This window comes from Ovis canadensis, chromosome 5 (assembly GCF_042477335.2).
Source record: "Ovis canadensis isolate MfBH-ARS-UI-01 breed Bighorn chromosome 5, ARS-UI_OviCan_v2, whole genome shotgun sequence".
NCBI classification, from domain to species: Eukaryota; Metazoa; Chordata; class Mammalia; order Artiodactyla; family Bovidae; genus Ovis; species Ovis canadensis.
The window spans coordinates 71,244,715-71,266,181 of record NC_091249.1 but is presented as its reverse complement, the minus strand read 5'-3'; the positions used below and the strand labels follow the sequence as shown (position 1 = coordinate 71,266,181).

The 21,467-nt window shown below is 38.2% G+C and overlaps 1 protein-coding gene and 1 pseudogene across 1 annotated transcript in view; both read right to left on the bottom strand.

Moving 5' to 3' along the window:
- Positions 1-21,467, bottom strand: part of STK32A (serine/threonine kinase 32A) — a 133,692-nt gene that overhangs the window by 69,321 nt on the left and 42,904 nt on the right. The window lies entirely within an intron of this gene.
- LOC138440608 (ubiquitin-conjugating enzyme E2 H pseudogene) lies at positions 688-19,860 on the bottom strand (annotated as a pseudogene).

Sequence of the window (21,467 nt, the reverse complement as noted above, 5' to 3'; positions counted from 1 at the left end):
CTGGTAGCAAGAGGGGCAGGAATCTACGTATAGAAATGTACTTAAAATCCAAGTCGAGAAAGTTGTTTTAAGTTTCAGTGCTCCAGTGAGCTCCCTGTTTTTATACTGTCACTCCACAGAAGTGGGCCCACCTAGGGTGCGCAGGAAGCAGCAGCTTTGATCCTGATGTGGCTGGCTCTAAATGCTCCCACAGCAGGCCTTTTCCTCCCCAATTCTCTCCTTTCCGTTTTGAAAAAGCCCTACTTTGTCTTCACGTCCAAAAGCTAGTTGGTTTTGGTTTGTTTCTTTGGAATCATCAATGAAAGAAGCAACTTTTTCCTGTTGTTTTGACTCATGCCTATCTGAGCAGTTATTCCTTTTGACAGTTCAGTTGCACACAGGCTGACATGGTCAAATGGACTTATGAATGCATGCATATGGACCACATATTGCTGCCAAAATGGAATGTGGGAATATGCTATGCACCTCAGGTTGAGAAATGACCAAGAAATCAAGATCTAAAGGGTGATACATTATATATATATATATATATATATATATATATATATATATATATATATATATAAATGCTATTATGGATAAAACCTTGTTTAGTGATAAGAAATTGCTTTGTTTAAATATGAATATTATAGTCTGCTTCATATGGTTAGGAAATAATAGCCTTTCTGAAAAGCAGGTGCTTTTCTACTACAGCTTCACGTCCTGGGCCTCATCTTCCGAAAAGTCAGACATAGAACTCTCCAAAAAGCTGCCTCTGGTGCCCTCTTCCTGCTCTTTCAGTGCCCCCTCCATTGCATATTTCTGGATGCACTCTTTAATTTTCTGCTTGTATTCTTCCGGTAGATGGAGGTACGTAGCTGCAGCATCACCATTGAGAGGATCTATGAGGTTGCAGTAGGCCAACAACTGGGGTAGGAAGGACTCAAATATATTGGTAAGATCATAAAGAGCTGTCCAAGTTGATTAATTATATCTGGACACACAGTTTCTGATGCTTCATCAATGTTGGATGGAAATTTTTTCATGAATCCTATAGAAGGTGATTAAAAAGGATGTTTATCAGGAAGACCCACTCTAACTTTCCATACTCCGCCTTCATGTGGTGTTCCTTGTGGTCCATAAAACGACCCTACAAATTAATTGAGTCCTCCTAGGATGGTAACCTCATGCTTACTCTCAATGCTCTTGCTTTTAAATCCTGAGACTATTGTCCTCCTGTCTCAGACATGTACAATTTTAAAGCACCTCTGCTTTCTTTTGTCAGAAAGGAGGAAGGTGGGGAAAGAACAGAAGGCCAGTGTATCTTTGCCTTTCTTCATCTTCTACTTGCAATTCAGGTTTAATCCTCAAAAAAACAGCAAACCAAATCCATCAACATATTTAAAAAGTTATACACCATGACCAAATGGGATTAATATCTGAAAAATCAATGAATATAAGCCTCATATGAATAGAATACTGGACAAAACATTATGGTCATCTCAAAAGACACAGGAAAAACATGTGACAAAATTCAACATTCATTTATGATTAAAAACTCTCAACAAACTTGAAACAAAAGGGAGCTTCCTCAATCTGACAAAGGGTATCTGCAATAAAACCTACAGTGAATATTATACTTGATAGGGAAAGACTGAATACTTCCCTCTAAGATCAGAAACAAGGCAGGAACACCTCCTTTCACTTCTATTCAATATAGTACTGAAGATTCTAGCCAGTGAAAGGAATGAAAGATGGGAGAGAGGGAAGGAAGGATAAAGGAAGCAGAGAAAGGAGGAAAGAATATTAGAAGGGAAGAAGTGAAACTTCCTTTAATTACAGACAACGTGATTCTGCATACAGAAAGTCATAAGGGAATTACACACAAAATAAACAAGATAGCAAGGTTTCAGGATACCAGGCCAATATACAAAAATCAACTGTATTTTTCTATTAAGCAGTGAGCAAAGTGGAAGTAAAATTAAGAATACAACTGCATTCAGAAAAGTTCAAAAATAATAAAATACTTAGGAGTAAATTTAGCAAAGAGGAGCAAGACGTGCATGGGAAATCACAAAACTTCACTTAGGGAAATTAAAGGTTTAAATAACTAGAGAAACATTCCATGTTCATAGATTAAAAGACTCAAATATTGTTGACATGTCAGTTATACTCAAATTTATATCTAAAGTCAGCGCAATTCCTATCGAATTCCCAGCAGGCTTTTTGCTTTTGAATGAATGGACATGTATCTCTTAAATTTATAAAGAAATTTAAAATACCTAGAATAGCCAAAATAATTTTGAAGAAAAAAATCAGAGGACTTTTACTTTCCAATTTATAGATGTACTATAAATGTATAGTTATCAACACAGTTTGGTACTGGCATTAGGAGAGAGGTATAGGTCAATGGAACAGAACTAAGAGCTCAGAAATATATCTTTACAGTCAATTGATTTTTGACTGAGATGCCAGGAAAAGACCACTGGTTAACAAAATGGTGCTGAGACAATTAGATATTCACATCCAAAAATGATGAGCTTAAAACCACACCATACATAACAATAATGCAAATAGATCACCAATGTCCCTTGGACTGCAAAGAGATCCAACCAGTCCATTCTAAAGGAGATCAGTCCTGAGTGTTCATTGGAAGGACTGATGCTAAAGCTGAAACTTCAATACTTTGGCCACCTCATGCGAAAAGTTGATTCATTGGAAAAGACCCCGATGCTGGGAGAGACTGGAGGCAGGAGGAGAAGGAAGCAACAGAGGATGAGATGGCTGGATGGCATCACCGACTCGATGGACATGGGTTTGGGTAGACTCCGGGAGTTGGTGATGGACAGGGAGGCCTGGCGTGCTGCGATTCCTGGGGTCGCAAAGAGTCGGACACAACTGTGCGACTGATCTGAACTGAACTGAGTATTGGGTTGGCCAAATTTTGTTCAGGTTTTTTCATAAGATATTATAGACAAACAGATTTTTGAATTTGCCATGACAACACTGATATTCATAAAAGTCAGATTTCAACAGTTTATAAATAATTATGCCCAGTTTTTTAGGGGTGTGTGTGTATGTATGTGTGTTTGTGTTTGAACGGAAATGCCACAGCATGCACAACAAGCTGAAAGAAAGGTTACTCGCTAGGGTACCATGGGAACTAAATTGAGAAAAGAATCTAAATTCGCTTTGGTATTGTTTAAGAGGGAGAGAATTTACATACCTAGTGTGTCAGAGTGACAAGACTTTGATCAAGGCTTGATGCAAGCCACTGTCAGTGAGAATGTGGAGAACTGGGCACTCTTGTGTTCAGGAGGGAAGGTAGTTTGGTAAGAGTGCCTTTGAGGATAATTTGGAAACACCTCTTAAAAAAACATATGGTATTTGACCCTATAATTTCACTGCTGGAAAATTTCACGATAGACACACTTGAAAAATTACACCAAGATGTAAGGATACACAGGACATTATATAAAATAAAAAACAATTTGCATGCCCATTAATAGGAAAGCATATGAATAAATTATAGTATATTCATGTTACTGATTATACAGCAACTTTTGAAAAATGAGGCAAATCTATATTCTGATAGGAAAAGATTTTCAAAACATACCATGATGGGAAGATGCATTACAGTACATGGATGCTCAGTGTATATAAAAGTATATAGTAAAAAAAAAAGGCTATACAAACACAAAAGGAAAAGGAACATTTACACACATATGCTGGTATATGCATAAAATCTTTTTGAAAATAAGGTAACGAGGTATCTAAATAGTAAGATTATATCATTTTATTTTTATATTTAGAAGGCCTAATAAACTCAACAAAAATATTTCTACCTTGATATGCCTAATATATTCTGTCTTCTTGCAACCAGAAGTAAATAAGCCCCAGAAATCTAGTACACAGTACAGTGAGTATAGAAAATAGTATTGTATGCTAATCAATAAACTTGCTAAGAGATTAGAACTTAGTGATTTCAATCACTGATAAAGGAGACCATTATGTGACAGACAGAAGTGCTGATTATCACGACAGCAACCATATTACAATACACAAATGTGCCAAGTTAACATGCGGTACACTTAGTATTGCACAGTGTTCGGTGTCAAATATATTTCAATTAACAAAAGAAAAAATCATTTATGTTATCTTGGCTCATCAGGAAAGGAACTAACACAGACCTGTCAGCTTCTAATCTATATTAATGATCTAGAAGTTTTCATCAAATACTCAGTGTTCACAAATCACTGATTATTCTATAAATGTCTGCTTTTAGAAAGAATCTTTTATAGAATATTTGGGTCCTTAAAAAGGATTCAGACAAGGTCCATACTTTGTCCTTGGTTTATGTGCCCTTGAAACCTGTGTTTATTCTCAAGCTTTCTTATCCAAACTCTTCTTTTCTTTCATTCCTAGTAATTTTTTATTGAAGAAATTAAATAATTTTTGCTGAAACAGTTGCAAAGTCTGAATTTTGCTGTTTGCATTTCTGGCATGTCTGTCTCTGTTTCACATCTCTGCATTTTGCAAAAATTGGTGATTAGATCTTAAGGTTTGCCAGATTCAGGTTTGACTGGGCAGGGTTGCTGGGTGGGGTGGGGCAAGACTACTTCACCGGTGGAGGTGTGTACTTAGATCAGGAGGTATATAATTAATAAGTCTATCTTCTCATGGTGTTATCAGTCACTAATCACCTGAATGCCTAGATCCAAAGATTCCTTGGAGGTTGTAATATTCGAGTTCTATCATTTCTCCTTTTTATTTTAGCTAGAGTACTTTTATAAAGAGAAACAGGCTTTCATCTCATCAATTATTTGGTTACTTAAGGTATGGTTCATATAGGAAAGGTAAAACAAAGGCTGAGGTCTTTTATTTATCACGTTTCAAAATGACTTTTTGGTTTCCTAGCATCCTCCCAAAGCAATCAGTAAGTTTTTTTTAATCATAATGAAATCATGGGTGTGATGTTATCACTCTTAAAACTGATGTCTGTTTTTTGGCCTTTGGAACGTAGCCAGGTTGCATCATGTGTTTATTTTGAAATAACCCTCGTAGGTTTTGATAGCTATAAATCTATCAGAAGACTTTCTGATATGAAAAGATATTCATGGTGATTTTGTACATTTCCTCCTCCAGATTGAGTGACAAAACTGTTTGCTGCAATTGAGTTGTCATTACTACTAGGTCTTTTCAATGGGCAGAGCTAGGAATAGATATAAATACTTGATATAAAGTATTATATATAATTGTGTGTGTATATATTGGAGAAGGCAATGGCAATCCACTCCAGTGTTCTTGCCTGGAGAATCCCAGGGATAGGGGAGCCTGGTGGGCTGCCATCTATGGGGTCGCACAGAGTCAGACACGACTGAAGTGACTTAGCTATAGCTATATATATATGATTCTCAGGTAGCACAAGTGATTAAAAAAAACAAAGCCTACCTGCCAATGCAGGAGACCTAAGAGACTTGGGTTTGATCCCTGGTTTGGGAAGGTCCCCCTAGAGGAGGGCATGGCAAATCACTCCAGTATTCTTCCCTGGAGAATCCCATGGACAGAGGAGCCTGGTGGGCTACGTCCATAGGCTCACAAAGAGTTGGACATGACTGAAGAAACTTAGCATGCATGCATGCATAATATATATATGTTACCATAAAAATAATTGAAGGTAAATGTGCCATAAGTTTATAGTGACATTTTCAATTTATATTCAAGACTATAGCAACTCTTAATCTCATCAGTATTATAGCAGTAACTCCCTTCTTCCATACTGAAAATCCTGATTCTCAAAGATTTTGAGATCTCTCAAGGTTTTAACATATTACCCACCATGCTGTTTGCTTTATCCCATAATATATGTAAAACACTTTCAGAATAGAATATCAATGTTACCTTCAACAATACCATTACTGAAAACACTTTAAGCAATTGCTATTCTTTTTTGTCATTACAGCATAATTACACTAAAAGTCACTGTAAGTCCCTTGAAATAGTACATTTCTGTGTGGTTATACGGCAAAACCAGATGGAGGCTTGGGTTCATTTGTTTCACTATACATTCCATTTGAAGGGATTGTTTTTAAATTTTCACTTTGTTTTATAGTTATATAAAATATTTATGTATTTTATGAAGTCAAAGTCAAGTCTGTAAAACCAGGTATATTGAGAAAAAGCCAATATACCTCTCCATTTTAATACCTCCATTCATTTATTAATAACTTCTAAAAATATTTTTTGATTGTGGTAAAAGACATGTAACATAAGATTTACCATAAGTGTATAATTTAGTGACATTAAATATATTCACAATGTTGTGTAATCATCACCATGACCTATTTCCAGAATTTTCTCTTCACCCTGAACAAGAATTCTACCCATTAAAAGATATGTTGCAATTCTCCCTCTCCCAATCCCTGGTAACCTCTGTTTCTACGTGTATGTATTTGTCTATTTTAGGTATCTCTTGTAAGTGAAATTTTGTATCAGGCTTATTTCATAAGCCTTAGCATAATGTTTTCAAGGTTTATTCATGTAGTATCTATCAGAATTTCACCCCTTTTTAGGCTGAATAATATCCTGCTGTATGTATATACCACAATTTGTTTTTCCATTCATCTGTTGACAAACATTTGGGTTGTTTCTACCTTTTGATGACTGCGAAAAGTGCCACTGTGAATATTGGTGTACAAGTATCTGAGTCCCTTTCAAATATTTTAGCGTATTCTTAGGATAGCATATTCACTAGATTGCATGGTAATTCTATGTTTAACTTTTTAAGAAGTGAAAGTGATAGTTGCTCAGACTCCTTGTGACCCTATGGACTGTAGCCCTCCAGGCTCCTCTGTCCGTGGAATTCTCAAGGTAAGAATACTGAAACGAGTAGCCATTCGCTTCTCCAGGGCATCTTCCTGACCCAGGGATTGAACCCCAGTCTCCTGCATTACAGGCAGATTCTTTACCATCTGAGATAGCAGGGAAGCCCTTTTGAAGGACCTGCCAAACCACTTTTCGCAGTGACTGCAATGTTACATTCCCACAGCAATGCACACTGGTTCTAATTACTTCTTATCTTGCCAACACTTTTTACATTCCAATTTTTAAGTAGTAGCCATTCTAATTGGTGTGAAGTGGTATATCACTGTGGTTTTGATTTGCATCTCCCTAATGCCTAGTGATGTTGAACATCTTTTCATGCGCATATCTTCTTTGTCAAAATGCTATTCTATTCTAACCTTTTGTCCATTTTCCAATTGTTTTATCTCTCTTTGTATTATTGAGTTGTAAGAATCCTTTACATATTTTAGATGCAAGTCCCTTATCAGATATACGATTTGCAAATATTTTTCCCACTTTTAACTTTCTTGATGATGTCTTTGAACAACAAAAGTTTTAAATTTTGATGGTGTCCAATTTATCTGTATTTTTCTTTTATTAGTTGCGCTTTTGGTGTCATATCTAAAAAACTATTGCCTAATCCAAGATAACAAAGATCTACTCCAATTTTTTAGAATAATAATTTTTATGGTTTTTGTTCTTTAGGTTCACTACCTATTTTGAGTTCATTTTTGTTAGTGTGAAGTAGGGGTTCTTTGCATTTGAATATCACATTGTCCCAGCACCATTTGTTGAAAAGACTGTTTGTCCATTGAATTTTCTTGGCTCCCTGATAAATGAAGGGTTTGTTTTTAGACTCTCAACTCAGTTTTATGTTTATCATTATGCGCCTTCTACACTGTCTTGACTACTGCAGCTTTGGATTAAGTTTTGAAATCATGTGTGAGCCCTCCAACTTTGTTCTTTTGAGACTGTTTTAGCTATTCCTTTGAATTTCTTGAGTTTCAGACCCCTTGAAGTTGCATATGAGTTTTAAGATCAGCTTGCCATTTTTTTTTCCCAAAGAATCTAGCTGAGATTTTGATAAGGATATAGACAGAGTCTGTAGATCAATTTGAGGTCACACTGCTTTTTCCACTTAAAGGTATATACTAGCCAACGGACCTTAATAGTATATGGAGATACTTCTCATTCCCTTTCTCAGCTGTGTACTGCTGCATTTTAAGGATATTACTTGTTTACTCAACCTGTTTCCTACTGAAGGACATTTGGGTTCTTTCCAGCCTTTTGCTATTACTGATACAATAGTGAAAAGCTCTTTGCATCTTGCTTTTTGTATTTTGGCCGGAACTACTTTGGGGTAGATTCCTAGAAGTGAGTTTGCTAAGATAAAGTTTATTAAAACAAAGGGTAAAGGCATATGTAATTTTAGACTCTGAATTGCCAAATTTATCTCTATAGAGGGTGTATCATTTTTCATTCCCACAAAGCATTTATGAGAGTACCTATTCCCCACATTCCCTTTCTAGAATATGTTGTCCAGTTTTCTTCAGGAAAACCCAGCAGTAGAGTTAAGATTTGAAATTTATAAAATGCTTTTTCTCTGTCTCATAAGTAGCCTTACAATATTCTCCAAGGAAAAAACACCTTAAATGCCTTCATCAAAACACACATAGATGACCTCATCCACTCTTGTATATCTTACATGTACAGTATATCCAGGTTCAAAATGCACATATCTAGGGGCTTCCTTGGAGAAGGAAATGGCAACCCACTCCAGTATTCTTGCCTGGAGAATCCCAGGGACAGAGGAGCCTGGTGGGCTGCCGTCTATAGGGTCGCACAGAGTTGGACACAACTGAAGCGACTTAGCATCAGCAGCAACAGGGACTTCCTGGTGGTCCAGTGGTTAAGACTCTGCCTCCCAATGCAGGGTGCATGTATTCAATCCCTATTGGGGAACCATGGTCCCACATGCTGTAGGGTATGACCAAAAATTAGAAAAAAAATAACATATATCTAAAATTTATAAACATGGAAAATTTAGAATTTACATAGATCTTTTTGGAAGTCCATAGAATGAATGTGAGGACTACCATGTAATAGTTATGATAAATGTTCATTAAAACTTCCTTTTTCACCAGAGGAAACTTTTATGTACATCTCAGGAGACATAGCTTCACTCCCTGGTGGCTCAGCTGGTAAAGAATCCACCTGCAATGCAGGAGACCTGGGTTTGATCCCTGGGTTGAGAAGATCCCCTAGGGGAGGGCATAGCAACCAACTCCAATATTATTGCCTAGAGAATCCCCATGGACAGAGGAGCCTGGCGGGCTACAGTCCACAGCGTTGCAAAGAGTCGGACATGACTGAGTGACTAAGCACAGCATAACACAGAAGACATAAAGACTCAGATTTCATTTATCCTCTACTTTAGTCTTTCCTAACTTCTTCCCACCAAATATAAATAAGATGTTAATCCTCTTTGTACTTTCAGAGCACCCAGTCATTTCTCTGTTACAGAACACTCCAAAAACCTAGCTAAAGATGCTTGCTTTGTATTGTACTGTAACCATTTGTTTTTTTGACCTGAATTCCTCATTTTGAACACTGAAGAATTTATGCTTTCCTCATTCCATCCATCCACAACCTCAGCATCCAAATAGCTTGGTACAGGATGAACACTTGTTTATTCAATGACCATTTTACACCTAATTATTATATGTTTATTATACAAGGTGCTGAGGCTAAAAGAGTAAATCAAGGATCATGGTTTCCTTCTTCTTAAATCTAATCATCTACAAAACAAATATTTGCACAAATACCTAGTTATAAAACATGATAAGGGCTGTGAAGGAAAAGTATAGGATACTGTACTAGAAACTGACAGAAGGACCTGACTTTGATTACAAGGACTCATAAAAGCCTCGGAGATAGTAATATACATACTTACTTGCCTGATTCAAACCATAAACTATAGCCTCTGAGAAAATGAACCAAAATCCATAATTTACCTAATGACAAAGATTGTGGATGAATTTTAAACACCACACCTAAGACACTGCAGATTATTTTCCTGACATCGTGATGTAGTAGCTGATTTTCCTCCAGCTTTGACCTCTCTCTGGAAAGAGCTTTAAATGTTATTCTGTGATCCATCAGCTCATCTGGACTGGCTCTGGAGATGTTATTTATGAAGTTTCTCTGGGGAAAATATGACTATTATTATCTTCTACAGAATCTCCTGAGATAGTATCTCAGAGATTACTCTAGCCAGTAAACAAGCAAAGGGGAATAACAACATCTCGTGCCCTCCCCCATGTAAAAGGAAAAGCTAAGACCCATGCTCAGATGATAATAGGGAAGCATTAAATTATATTCTTACCCATAGAATTTTTCAGGGGTCCGGAGAAAAAATATCAGAAGTTAACACTTTTTGTGCTTTGGGATAATTATAGACTGCTTGCAGAGAGACATTATAAGTGGGATGAATTCGGGTCACTGATGGGTCACCAATTACCACCTGTGATTCAAAAAGTGGCTGGACAGGCCCTGACAGGGCTGAGAGGGTTCCAGGATATGCTGAGTCATGTATTTTGATTGATTTCTCCAGTGGATGAAGTGGAGAGGAAAAAAGTTCATCCGGCACCTGCTATTGTTTATTCCTTTGCCTCTTTAGCTAGAAAAGCAATTTATGTCCTTACTGACCTAGCTGCCTCAAAATTCCAGGGCTAGAAGAGGACGTCCCAGCCCTGCTACCAAATACAGAGATCCTTACTTTGTCCTCCACGCCCTTCTCATTTTTAATGCATCCCATTTCCCTTCACCTGACTAGTGTTTACAGTCAAACTAGACCAACATTCAGAAATGTTTTGATCTCATGCGGCTTTCCATCCATCTCCAGTTTCGATATCCAGCACTTGGAACTCTATCAGGGAAGCAGGAGCAGGCATATTTTTTTTCTTTTTTTAATGTCAAATTGGAATATATCAAGTTACAAATGGTGATTTGGTTTCACTAACATTATAACTCATCATGTTAAAAGACTCTTGAAAAATTTTTAATTGATTGTGTAGTCTTGTGTAATTTTTTAAACTTCAATTCCAGAGTTTTGAAAGTAATGATATATGTATAAGTAACATTAAAATAAAATATAAGTTAACACTAAGTGTCTTAAAGAATTTGGGAGTGGGATTTAGAATCTAGACTTGGCATGACTTTCTGGTTTTGTTGTTTGGCAAGGAATCAAACCTCTCATCTTCAGTTTACTTATCTTTATAAGGGGACAAATACTATTTTTAATGTATAGGAACTAGTATTTGAAAATACATGAGATCATACATGTAATATTTCAGCATAACACCTCAAAAATAAACTCTCAAAAATATGAACTGTCTTCAGTTCAGTTGCTCAGTTGTGTCCAACTCTTTGCAACCCCATGGACTGCAGCACGCCAGGCCTCCCTGTCTATCACCAACTCCTGGAGCTTCTCAAACTCATGTCCACGGAGTCAGTGATGCTATCCAATTATCTCATTCTCTATTGTCCCCTTCTCCTCCTGCCTTCAATCTTTCCTAGCATCAGAGTCTTTTCCAATAAGTCAGTTCTTCACATCAGGTGGCCAAAGTATTGGAGTTTCTGCTTCAGCATCAGTCCTTCCAATCAATATTCAGGGTTGATTTCCTTTAGGATTGACTGGCTTAATCTCCTTGCAGTCCAAGGGACTCTCAAGAGTCTTCTCCAACACCACAGTTCAAAAGCATCAATTCTTCGGTGCTCAGCTTTCTTTATAGTCCAACTCTCATATTCATACATGACTACTGGAAAAACCATAGCTTTGACTAGACGGACCTTTGTTGACAAAGTAATGTCTCTGCTTTTTAATGTGCTGTCTAGGCTGTATGAAAAGTATGAAAAGCAAAAAGATATAAACTGTCTTAGGTTTCATGTATGATTTCCTCAAGTTTCCTCCAAGAGTCTATATCTTGAGTCTACCTCTTCAAAATACATTTTTCAATTTTTTAAATTCTGTCATAGTGAGGATACCTCTCCCAACTAAACTTAAACACATCTATACGCTTTAAAACAGCAGCAAAAACCCAACAAATATCCATTAAGTGAACTCTAAGGAGAAAAACAAACAGTGCTGACTGGATTTACTTTACATTTATAACCACAAGTCTGAAATAGATATTTAGAAAGTGATGCTCTTGAACTGTGGTGTTGGAGAAGACTCTTGAGAGTCCCTTGGACTGCAAGGAGATCCAACCAGTCCATTCTAAAGGAGATCAGCCAACCCAGGGATCGAACCCAGGTCTCCCGCATTGCAGGTGGATTCTTTATCACTGAGCCACAAAGGAAGCCCATTGTGATAATGGATATCTACAAATCCATAGTTATCATATGAAATCTTGAAATCCTGAAAACCTTCCCTGTGAAATCAGGACAAACACATAAGGGTGTGCACTATGCTCTGCATTTTTCTCAATACAATTGCAATGGGCATGAAAGTAAACGGTAAGAAGGTTGGAAAGGAAGAACTAAAACTGTCATTGTTAGTTAATGACATGATTATAAACTTTGAAGATCCAAAAGTATCAACAGGCCTACTGGTAGAATGAATAAGAGAATTTAACAAGGTCACTGGACACAAAGTCAATATTGAAAGTCAATTGTATTTTGGTAAACAAGCAACAAACTACTAGAAAATTTAATTTTGATAATTACTGTTTGTAGTCATGTAAAAAACATTAAATCCCTTGAGTAGGAAATAGCAACCCGCTCTAGTATTCTTGCCTGGAAAATTCCATGGATTGTAGAGCCTGGCTGGCTGCAATCCCTGGAGTCACAGAGTCAGACATGACCGAGTGACTAAGCACGCACACAAAACACATCAAATACCTAGAAATAAATCTAAAGACAAATAAGCTAGAACTCTAAGCTAAAAACTGAAACTAAAAATAGAAATTAAGGGATATCTTAAATATAGGTATATGTGTGTGTGTATTTGATAAACTGGAAGGTTTAATAGTTTAAATATATGTTAATTCTCCCTGAACTAATCCATAAATTCAATGTAACCCAATATAAATACCAGCAGCTTTAAAATACAAATTGAAAAGCCAACACAGATTTGGAAAGGGCCAACCATAATCAAATTAATCAAGAATAAGAATTATGTTACTGAATTCTTTTACCAGTCTGAAGCTATAGTACTCAGGGTGGTGTGAATAATACGTCAAGGTACACAAACAGATCAATAAAACAAAGCCTAGAAACCCACACATATGTAATGACTTGACTAATAACAAATGTGTCACTATGATGCAGGAAGGAAAGTGAAAAAGCTTCAATAAATGATGTAGGGTTAATTAGATATCCATATGGGGGAAAAATGAATCTTGATCCTGGGTTACAGATGTAAGCATAAAAGCTAAAACAACAAAGCTTCTAGGGAACAGGAGATATTTTCACATTGGTATGGGCAAAGATTTCCTAAATATGATATAGAAAGCACTGCCTATAAAGGAAAAGACTGATAAATTATACCATATTTAAATTCAAGCTTTAATGAAAAGATAAGTCACAGACTGGGCAAATAATTTACATCCTCAATAGGACTTACTTACAGAATATATCCAACCCTGGTGGCTCAGTGATAAAAGAATTGCCTGCATCACAGGAGACATGGGTTGGATCCCAGAGTTGGGAAGATGCCCGGGAGCAGGAAATGGCAACCAACTCCAGCATTCTTGTCTGGGAAATCCCATGTACAGAGGAGTCTGGTGGGCTACAGTTCTGGGGTCTCAAAGAGCTGGACACAACTTAGCAACTAAACTGCCAACCACAGAGTATATAAATAACTTCTATAGATCAATGAGAAAAAGAGGCAGAAAACCATAGAAAGATGGACAAAACACTCAAGCACTTAAAAAAAAAAAAGGGTTCCCAATGGCCAATAAGCATATAAAAATGTGCCCAAACTCTAGGTCACTAGGAAAATTCAATCTAAAGCCAACCTGAATTCTTACATCTTGCTGATGTGAATATAAATTGGTACTTCTTTGGAAAACTGCCAGGTAAACATACATAAATCTTAGGATCCACTGATTTAATTCCTCGGTTTATGCCCCCCAATATGAGTACTTTTGTTTACCAAAAGATACAGACAAGCATACTTATAGCAGAACTATTTGTAAAAGTTTCAAACTGGAAACAACCCAAACATCCATCGACAATAAAATAAAATAAACACTACTATATACTATATATAAAACAGATAACAAGGACCTACTGTATAACATAGGGAACTATACTCAATAATTTGTAATAACACATATACGCAGGAATCACTGTGATGCACACCTGAAATTAACACACTGAATCGATTACACTTCAATTTTTAAACATTGTTTTGCATAATAATTTTTAAGGTGTACAGATAAATCATGGTATATTCATATAATGGACTATAATAGAGAAATGGCAATATACTTGCTACTTGTGACAACATGGGTTAATCTCAAAACACAACAAAACCAATTTGTACTCCACCCTCCAAAAAGAAAATTACACAGTCCCATGTTCTCATCAAGTTACTCCCTTCAGTCTTTTGTCTAAACTTTTGAAGTTGGCTCTTATCAAGGTCACAATATGCGTATCTTCCCAAGTCAGTGGGCAGTTGTTTCCTCTTTCCTGACTTCTCTGCAGCACTCGCAATGGCTTATACGCCTTCTTTTCTGAAGCACTTAGTGTCCTTGACTCTGGGTTGCCAGTCTCCTGATTTATTCCTCTCTTGTTGGCTAGGTTCTTGGCAATTCCTTCTTTTCTAGTTCCCTGAGTCTTTCTCCTCTATCGGAACTATTAAATGTTCTAGATCTTAAATCTTCAGCCTTTTTCTTCTATCTAATTACTCTCCAGTGGTGCTTTCTTCAAATCCCTGGTGTAAGTAGCACCTATAAGCCAATGATTCCCATATTAGTATTTTGTGGGGCTTTTCCTTGGAGTCTGGATTTCTTTTCTGAGCTCCAGACTCATCATCTATTCAATAGCTCTATCTGGGTACCTGAGATGCAGCTCAAAACTAACACAGGGAAGAGAGAGTTTATTTTGACAATGAACCTGTCCCTCCTCAGATTTCCCTCTTCAGTGAATGACATTATTATTACCAAGTGCTCAGGTGGACAGTCTAGGAGTCATTATTTATTTCACTCTTTCTTCTTGCCAAGGGGTGGGCACATTTTCTGAGCAAGGCCAGTTGGATTCCCTCCCAGGATTCTGAACCTTGAGTAGGTGATGCAAGGTTAGAAAATTGGCTACAGCTGACTCATTTCAGCTGAGACAGCCTATCCATTAGTTCCTGCCATCTACAGTCACAGAGCTGCCTCTGGCCCTCACCCTCCTGAGACCTACTTCTTCAAACTTTACTTCTGATAACTATGTAAGGTACCCCATATCCTTCCAATGAATCTCTCTTGAACTTAGATTTTCTAATATCTCCTTGTATTGTTTGTAATTAAGGACTCCTTTTAATACTGCTGCTGCTAAGTCGCTTCAGTCGTGTCCAACTCTGTGCAACCCCATAGACAGTAGCCCACCAGGCTCCCCCGTCCCTGGGATTCTCCAGGCAAGAACACTGGAGTGGGTTGCCATTTTCTTCTCCAATGCATGAAAGTGAAAAGTGAAAGTGAAGTTGCTCAGTCGTGTCTGACCCTCAGCGACCCCATGGACTGCAGCCCTCCAGGCTCCTCTGTCCATGGGAGTTTCCAGGCAAGAGTACTGGAGTGGGTTGCCATTTCCTTCTCCACCTTTTAATACTGAAAAGTAAATGAATAAATGAATGTTTGCATTATAAAGACCTAGTTTCTTGGCCATTAGTCCATTAGTCAGTCAGTCAACAACCATATGGAACAATTATTATCTGTTGGCCACACAATAACACTGCTTTTTGCTAAGTTCATCTTCAGGAACTACTCCATTCTTGCACACCTACCTGAGTTCATCAGGGCCAAATCTAAGGACAATTTCTTCCTATGACAACACTGGATAATTCAGGATTATCTCCCCTTCACAGGGTCCTTAATTTAATCATATCTCTTCCTAAGTTAACAAAGCTGACAGTGGTTAAAGTAATAAGGAGACGTTTTAGTCAGTTATATCCTGTTGCAATAGGAAGAGTTCAGTGTGAACTGAACTCAACTTTGATTTGCTTAGGAGGGAACAGGGAGGATCGTGAGCTGGGGCTCAAAAGCATCAGGAAGGTGAAAACCTACAAAAACTGGGAAGGTGGGGTTGGTCCACGTGAAATGCAACTGGTTTGTTAGCTACGTAGGGAAGTTGGGCTCCTCCCTTCCCGCAGCGGCTGAGAGAGGGAGCACTGTCTTGGGGGTTGGTGGGGGAACAAAGAGTAAGTTTTCGTGGCAGACTTTTCTCAGCAAAGCATTTTATGGCTGGGGTCATTCTAGGATGAGACTCTGAGCTATTAGAAACAATGCCTGTGTTTAGTTGAAGTTTTTAGAGGGCAAGGTTGAGGCCTAGCTGAGAAAAAGGCTTAGAGGAGCCTGGCTAGAGAGCTAGGTCAGGAGAGAACCATCACCACCAGGTGGGCCCAGATCACAAGCGCCCTCAGAAGATGGAAGAGAAAGGCGGAAAGTCAGAGGGTTGAAGATGGCAACAGCGGCCAGGAACCAAGGCTCACAGGCAGCTTCGGGATGCTGGAAAAGTAAGGAAAACATTTTCTGATAAGGCCACCAGAAGGAGGCTGACAACTTGGATTTAGCTCAGTTAAGACTGAGTTTGCACTTCTAACCTCCAAAATTGTAAGATAATACATTCAGATGTGTTTTTAAATTTATATTCTTTTAAATTTATATTTTTGTATTTATAAAATATAAAAATTTATATTCTTTTAATGAGGGAAAATTCGTTTATAGTGAATGCACAAATATTAAGTGTAAAATATAATGAACTTTGACAAATATATACTCTCATACGAGCAACACCACAGTAAAGATAATAGAACCTCTCAATCACTGTTTTCCACATACTACCTTCTAGTTAATCTCTGCATTCCATAGGTAGTTGTTGTTCTGATTAGTTTTGTCTGTGAACTTTCAGTGCAAATAACTGTGCAGGGCAAAAGAAAAAATAATGTTTCATTATACTATGAAAATAGATTTAACCTCAACTTCTATTCATGTTGTTTAAAACCACTAAGTTTGTGGTAATTTGTTAAAGCATAACTAAATATAACTATAGTTATAAAGATAACTATTACAATTACTTCTGAGAGATTACATATGGATATTTATTATTTTCATTAGAACTTTCTTATTTTATACCAAAACATTTATTTTATAGTCAAAGAAACTGAGTTAAGTTTTTAGAACAAAAGACTTTGTAATGCCCAAACCAGCTCATATTCAGGCACATTTGTCCACCTGAGAAATTTTCGAATCATTTCTGGCCATGGGGGAAGGGAGTCATTTCATTTCTGGGAGGGGCCTCAGAGTTGTTTGTTTAAAGCAGCCATTAAACATTTACTATGTCTGAGATGCTTTATATATATATATGTTCTTTTTCATAAGTAGTACCTTCTGCTATGATGATTGCTGTCATTCCCAATTCTAGATGAAGAAACCAAGCAAAATACAAAATGTAACTTGCTTCATTTACATAGTTAGCAAGTGGTGAGACGGATTCAAACTCCCGTCCCTCTGACCTCAGGGCCAACAAAGAACCTGGAACAGACAATATGGGGCTGTGAGTGAGTGCGGGAGAGGTGGCAGAGGCGTGACGGGAAAAGAGCCAGAAAACACCGGAGCCAGAAGCCTAGTCCCGCTGCTAATTCGCGTTGGTCGTTCATTCATTTGTTGATGCAACAGAGATTTATTCAGCCCTCCCTGTGAGGTGGCCGCCATTACTGTAAGGAGCAGGAGAGTGAGCAGTGGACAAACCTGCCTTATGGAGTTTGTATTCTTGTGGGGTGTGGAGAATGAGCAACAAAATCAATCGAATTTCCTTACATATTTTGTAAAAGAGTCTCCCAAGATATCCGTAGGGGAGGGGAGAGTTCAGCAGGAAGAGCAGGGGCTTTGACGTCCAGTTTCCTGGGTTTGAGTCCTGGCTGTGAGACTCTGGGGGATGGCTTAACCTCTCTCAGCCCCATTTCTCCAGGTGTAAAATGGGAAAAACAATCTTTATCCACATAGGTTGCTGGGATGAATACATAACATCATATCTGTAAAACCCAAAGTAATAGGAGCTATTATGTTGATGCCAGGACTCTGAAGGCCACTCTGCGTCCTCAGGGTCTCTGATTCTGTGACAGGTGCCAGGGCTCAGAGTCACACAGGATGGAGTCTGGTTCCAGGGAACCCATTCATGGGGCTGTGTTGAGCCATCTCCCAGGGCTCTCTTTTCGCACTCCCAGGACAAATGGTCCTTTTCACTTAATACAATCTCCTCTCCTCATTTCCTGAAACCACACGCGGACCCTTGGGAGTTCACAGGAACAGGAGAGCCAGGCTAGGAGAGCAGAGGGAGCAGCTGTGTGCAGCTGCAGGCTTAATTCCAATTAACAAAAGCCACCTGGGGATCTGCTGTGCTGGGCAGGTCTGGGGCGATTGGTTCCTGGCTATGGGTTGCCAGGGCTTTGTTAGAGGCCCCTGGGGAGGGGCTCAAGGGAAAAATGTATTTGCTTTTCTTGGATACCAGCCCTGAATGGCAGCCTTCACTTTCTAACATAACCTTTATCTGATGACCATGCTCTGGGTGGGGCCAAGTCTTCGGAGGCTGGGGAGGTTGGATTTTAATTCAGCAGGTTCTTCCACTCTTAACACTGCTGCTCCTGCATTAGTGACCTTCCTCCCCTGAAACCTGTACGTGCACGTAGACCCTCCATGCACTTCTCACAGTTGATATATTCATGTGCCTCCTGATTAACAGCAGCCTCTCATAGTTATTGGTAATGTGTGGGTGAGCAAGTCTATCTGCTTGTGCTCACCACTGCATCTCCACAGTATGGATCTTTGTTACAATTAGGATCCCCAGAGTGAGCAAATACAAGATGCCCATTTAAACTCATTATCTGAATTTCTATTTCAGTTAAAAATGTCCTGTATGATACTAGGACATATACCAAAAGGTACTGGTTATGTATAGGAAATTCAAATCTAATTGTGCATCCTGGATTGTGTCTGGCAACCCTAATTATAAATTGTGGTGCTCAGGAAATCTATACATGAAAGAAGGAATGAATGGGACTCATGCATCATCAAATACAGACATTTTACTGGAAAGTACACACTGTTAGGAGTGGTCGTTTCAAGGTGATAGGATTATTGGAGAGTTTTCATTTTTCTATGTGTTCTTCTGGTTTTAAAGTTGCCATGAGAGGAAACATTTTTAATGGTAATATGTGTGTATGTTTATATTAGTATATTTATTCATAAGCCAACTTCTTAATATTAGTGCAAAGCCTCCTTGTGTTTTCCTTCATTCCGAAAACCAGAATTTTCTGAACATCCCCAGAGGACAAGGACATTTTGAGCATCCATGAGAAGATTATTATAAGTAGTATTGACAGGCCTACAGAGCATATCAGCAAAACAGAATACATAAATGGGTACAGAGGAGTTTTTGTAAAGAAAATATTGCTGCAATTTTATCACATGATGCTTCTTAAGAAAACCAGCTCCTGAAGTTTTGGGGATGTAAAGCTCAGTCGAGTTAAACTAGGACATAAAAATCTTGATTAAATTGTATATAACACACTGGAGATCTTTTTTTCTTTGATTCACAGAAGAAAGGTGGAAAAAAAATAAGCATAAGCTTTTATAGGGAATGAGTTGGCAAGTGAGTGCCACCACACAGACAACCTGCCCTGACGCTGTGGGGCCAAGTACCCTTCAAAGCTGTCTTTTGGGGTCCACACTGGCCATTGGTGATGGGCACGTTCAGAATGCTATGACTTAATGGAGCAAGGAAAGTAAGAACTACCATTTGTAAGATGCTGACTATGTTCTGGGCACTGGGCATAGCTCTTGACCATACTTCATTCACACAAACAACCAAATTGCACACATTAACCCATTCTAACAATAGGACTTAAGAATTATGAAGTAAGTTACTCATAACCACACCTCCTGAAATATTACAAGGTACTTAAGAGCTGTGGAAAGAGACACTTATATTTACTATGCTGTACTGATTAAGGCATTATTTGAAGGAATAAAGATGCTTTCTGAAGACTTATCTCAAGGTTTGAAGGATGAAAGCGCCGCTCTCTGTTCAGGAATGCCCCTCCCAGTTTCCAGTACTGAGTGTGGTGCTAGAATCATGGGGTAAGGAGTCTCTCCTCTCTTTTGTCAGTGTTAATGGTGCTCCGGGTTCTAATGCAGGATTCAGTGTCAGGGTGAGAAGAAGGGCAGAGTAGAATATATGTCCTGTTATCTCATGCACGGAGAAGGGAATGTTGTCTACATTGACACCAAGTAAGCAAAGCAAAGTCTATAAGCTTTGGCCAGCTTCAAGTCTTATAACACTCACGTTATTTAAAAAGAGGGAACTGAGTGAAATCAACTTGGCCTACTCGGCGATGAGAGACAAGCATGAGAGAGTAAAATGCTAAGTGTGTCCTTATGAAGCGTTCCTGGTCTTAAAAGAAGAAAATTAGTTGCTTGAACTTTTGAAAAAGAACAGTGTGACTCTGAACAAAGGGAGGCTCATCATTGTGAAGAGAGAGGAAAAAAGGCAATTTGATGATTGTTAAGGATGGGAAAGAAAGAGTTGCATCCATTGAACTCTTTACATGGCAGCATTGTGAATAGGCCAGTCTAAATTACTGATTAAATACACTGAAGCTGTATTTAAAATTAGCTTCCCTATGTCTGAGGATTGCATAAACCCTAATAGACCTATTTCTAAGTCACATACAACCATCTTCTTTTCAACTGTAGCACAGAGGCTTTGAGCAAACTGTGTATGAAGTGAGCTGTATTAATCAAAGATGGAGACAGGTTTTATGCACTGATTCCTCCAGAGAATCTCCCTAAACACACAGTGACATTTTGATGATTTTTCCATTAGTATTCTCAAACTAAAAAGGAGAAAAAGGTTTTTTTTTTTTTCTCCTCTTCATTAGTAAGTAAGAACTGCTTGGTATGCATATTTAAATAACAGTTATACTGAAGAACTGGCTCTTAATATAATGGATGCATTAAAATATAGAGGAAAATGAGCCAGCCACATAAAGACCTCAAAGTAATAGATAATGCAAGCCTCTCTGCCATTTTCTAAGCCTTGGATTATGATAATGGCTTTGAGAGCAGATCAGTCATTTAATGTCTAGCTACTGACATAAATTAGCTCCAGTTGTGTTAAAGCTGGTTTGAGGAGAAAGGCAGCACCCATCTTTTTCCAATTCATGAGTGTGTATATGGCTGCTTAAGAACTCTGCTGCAAAGAAATCAGGTTGCTTGCCCATCGCTTTAAGGATAAGGAGCTTTGTACAAGTCCTAACAATCAACTTCATGTCTGCCAGCAATGCCATACTTTGCATTCAAGTCCCTGCCCCACAATTATGGGGAAAAAGATGTAATGAGTGAGAAAACATCTGAACGCATTCCTTGTCAGCCTATTAAATG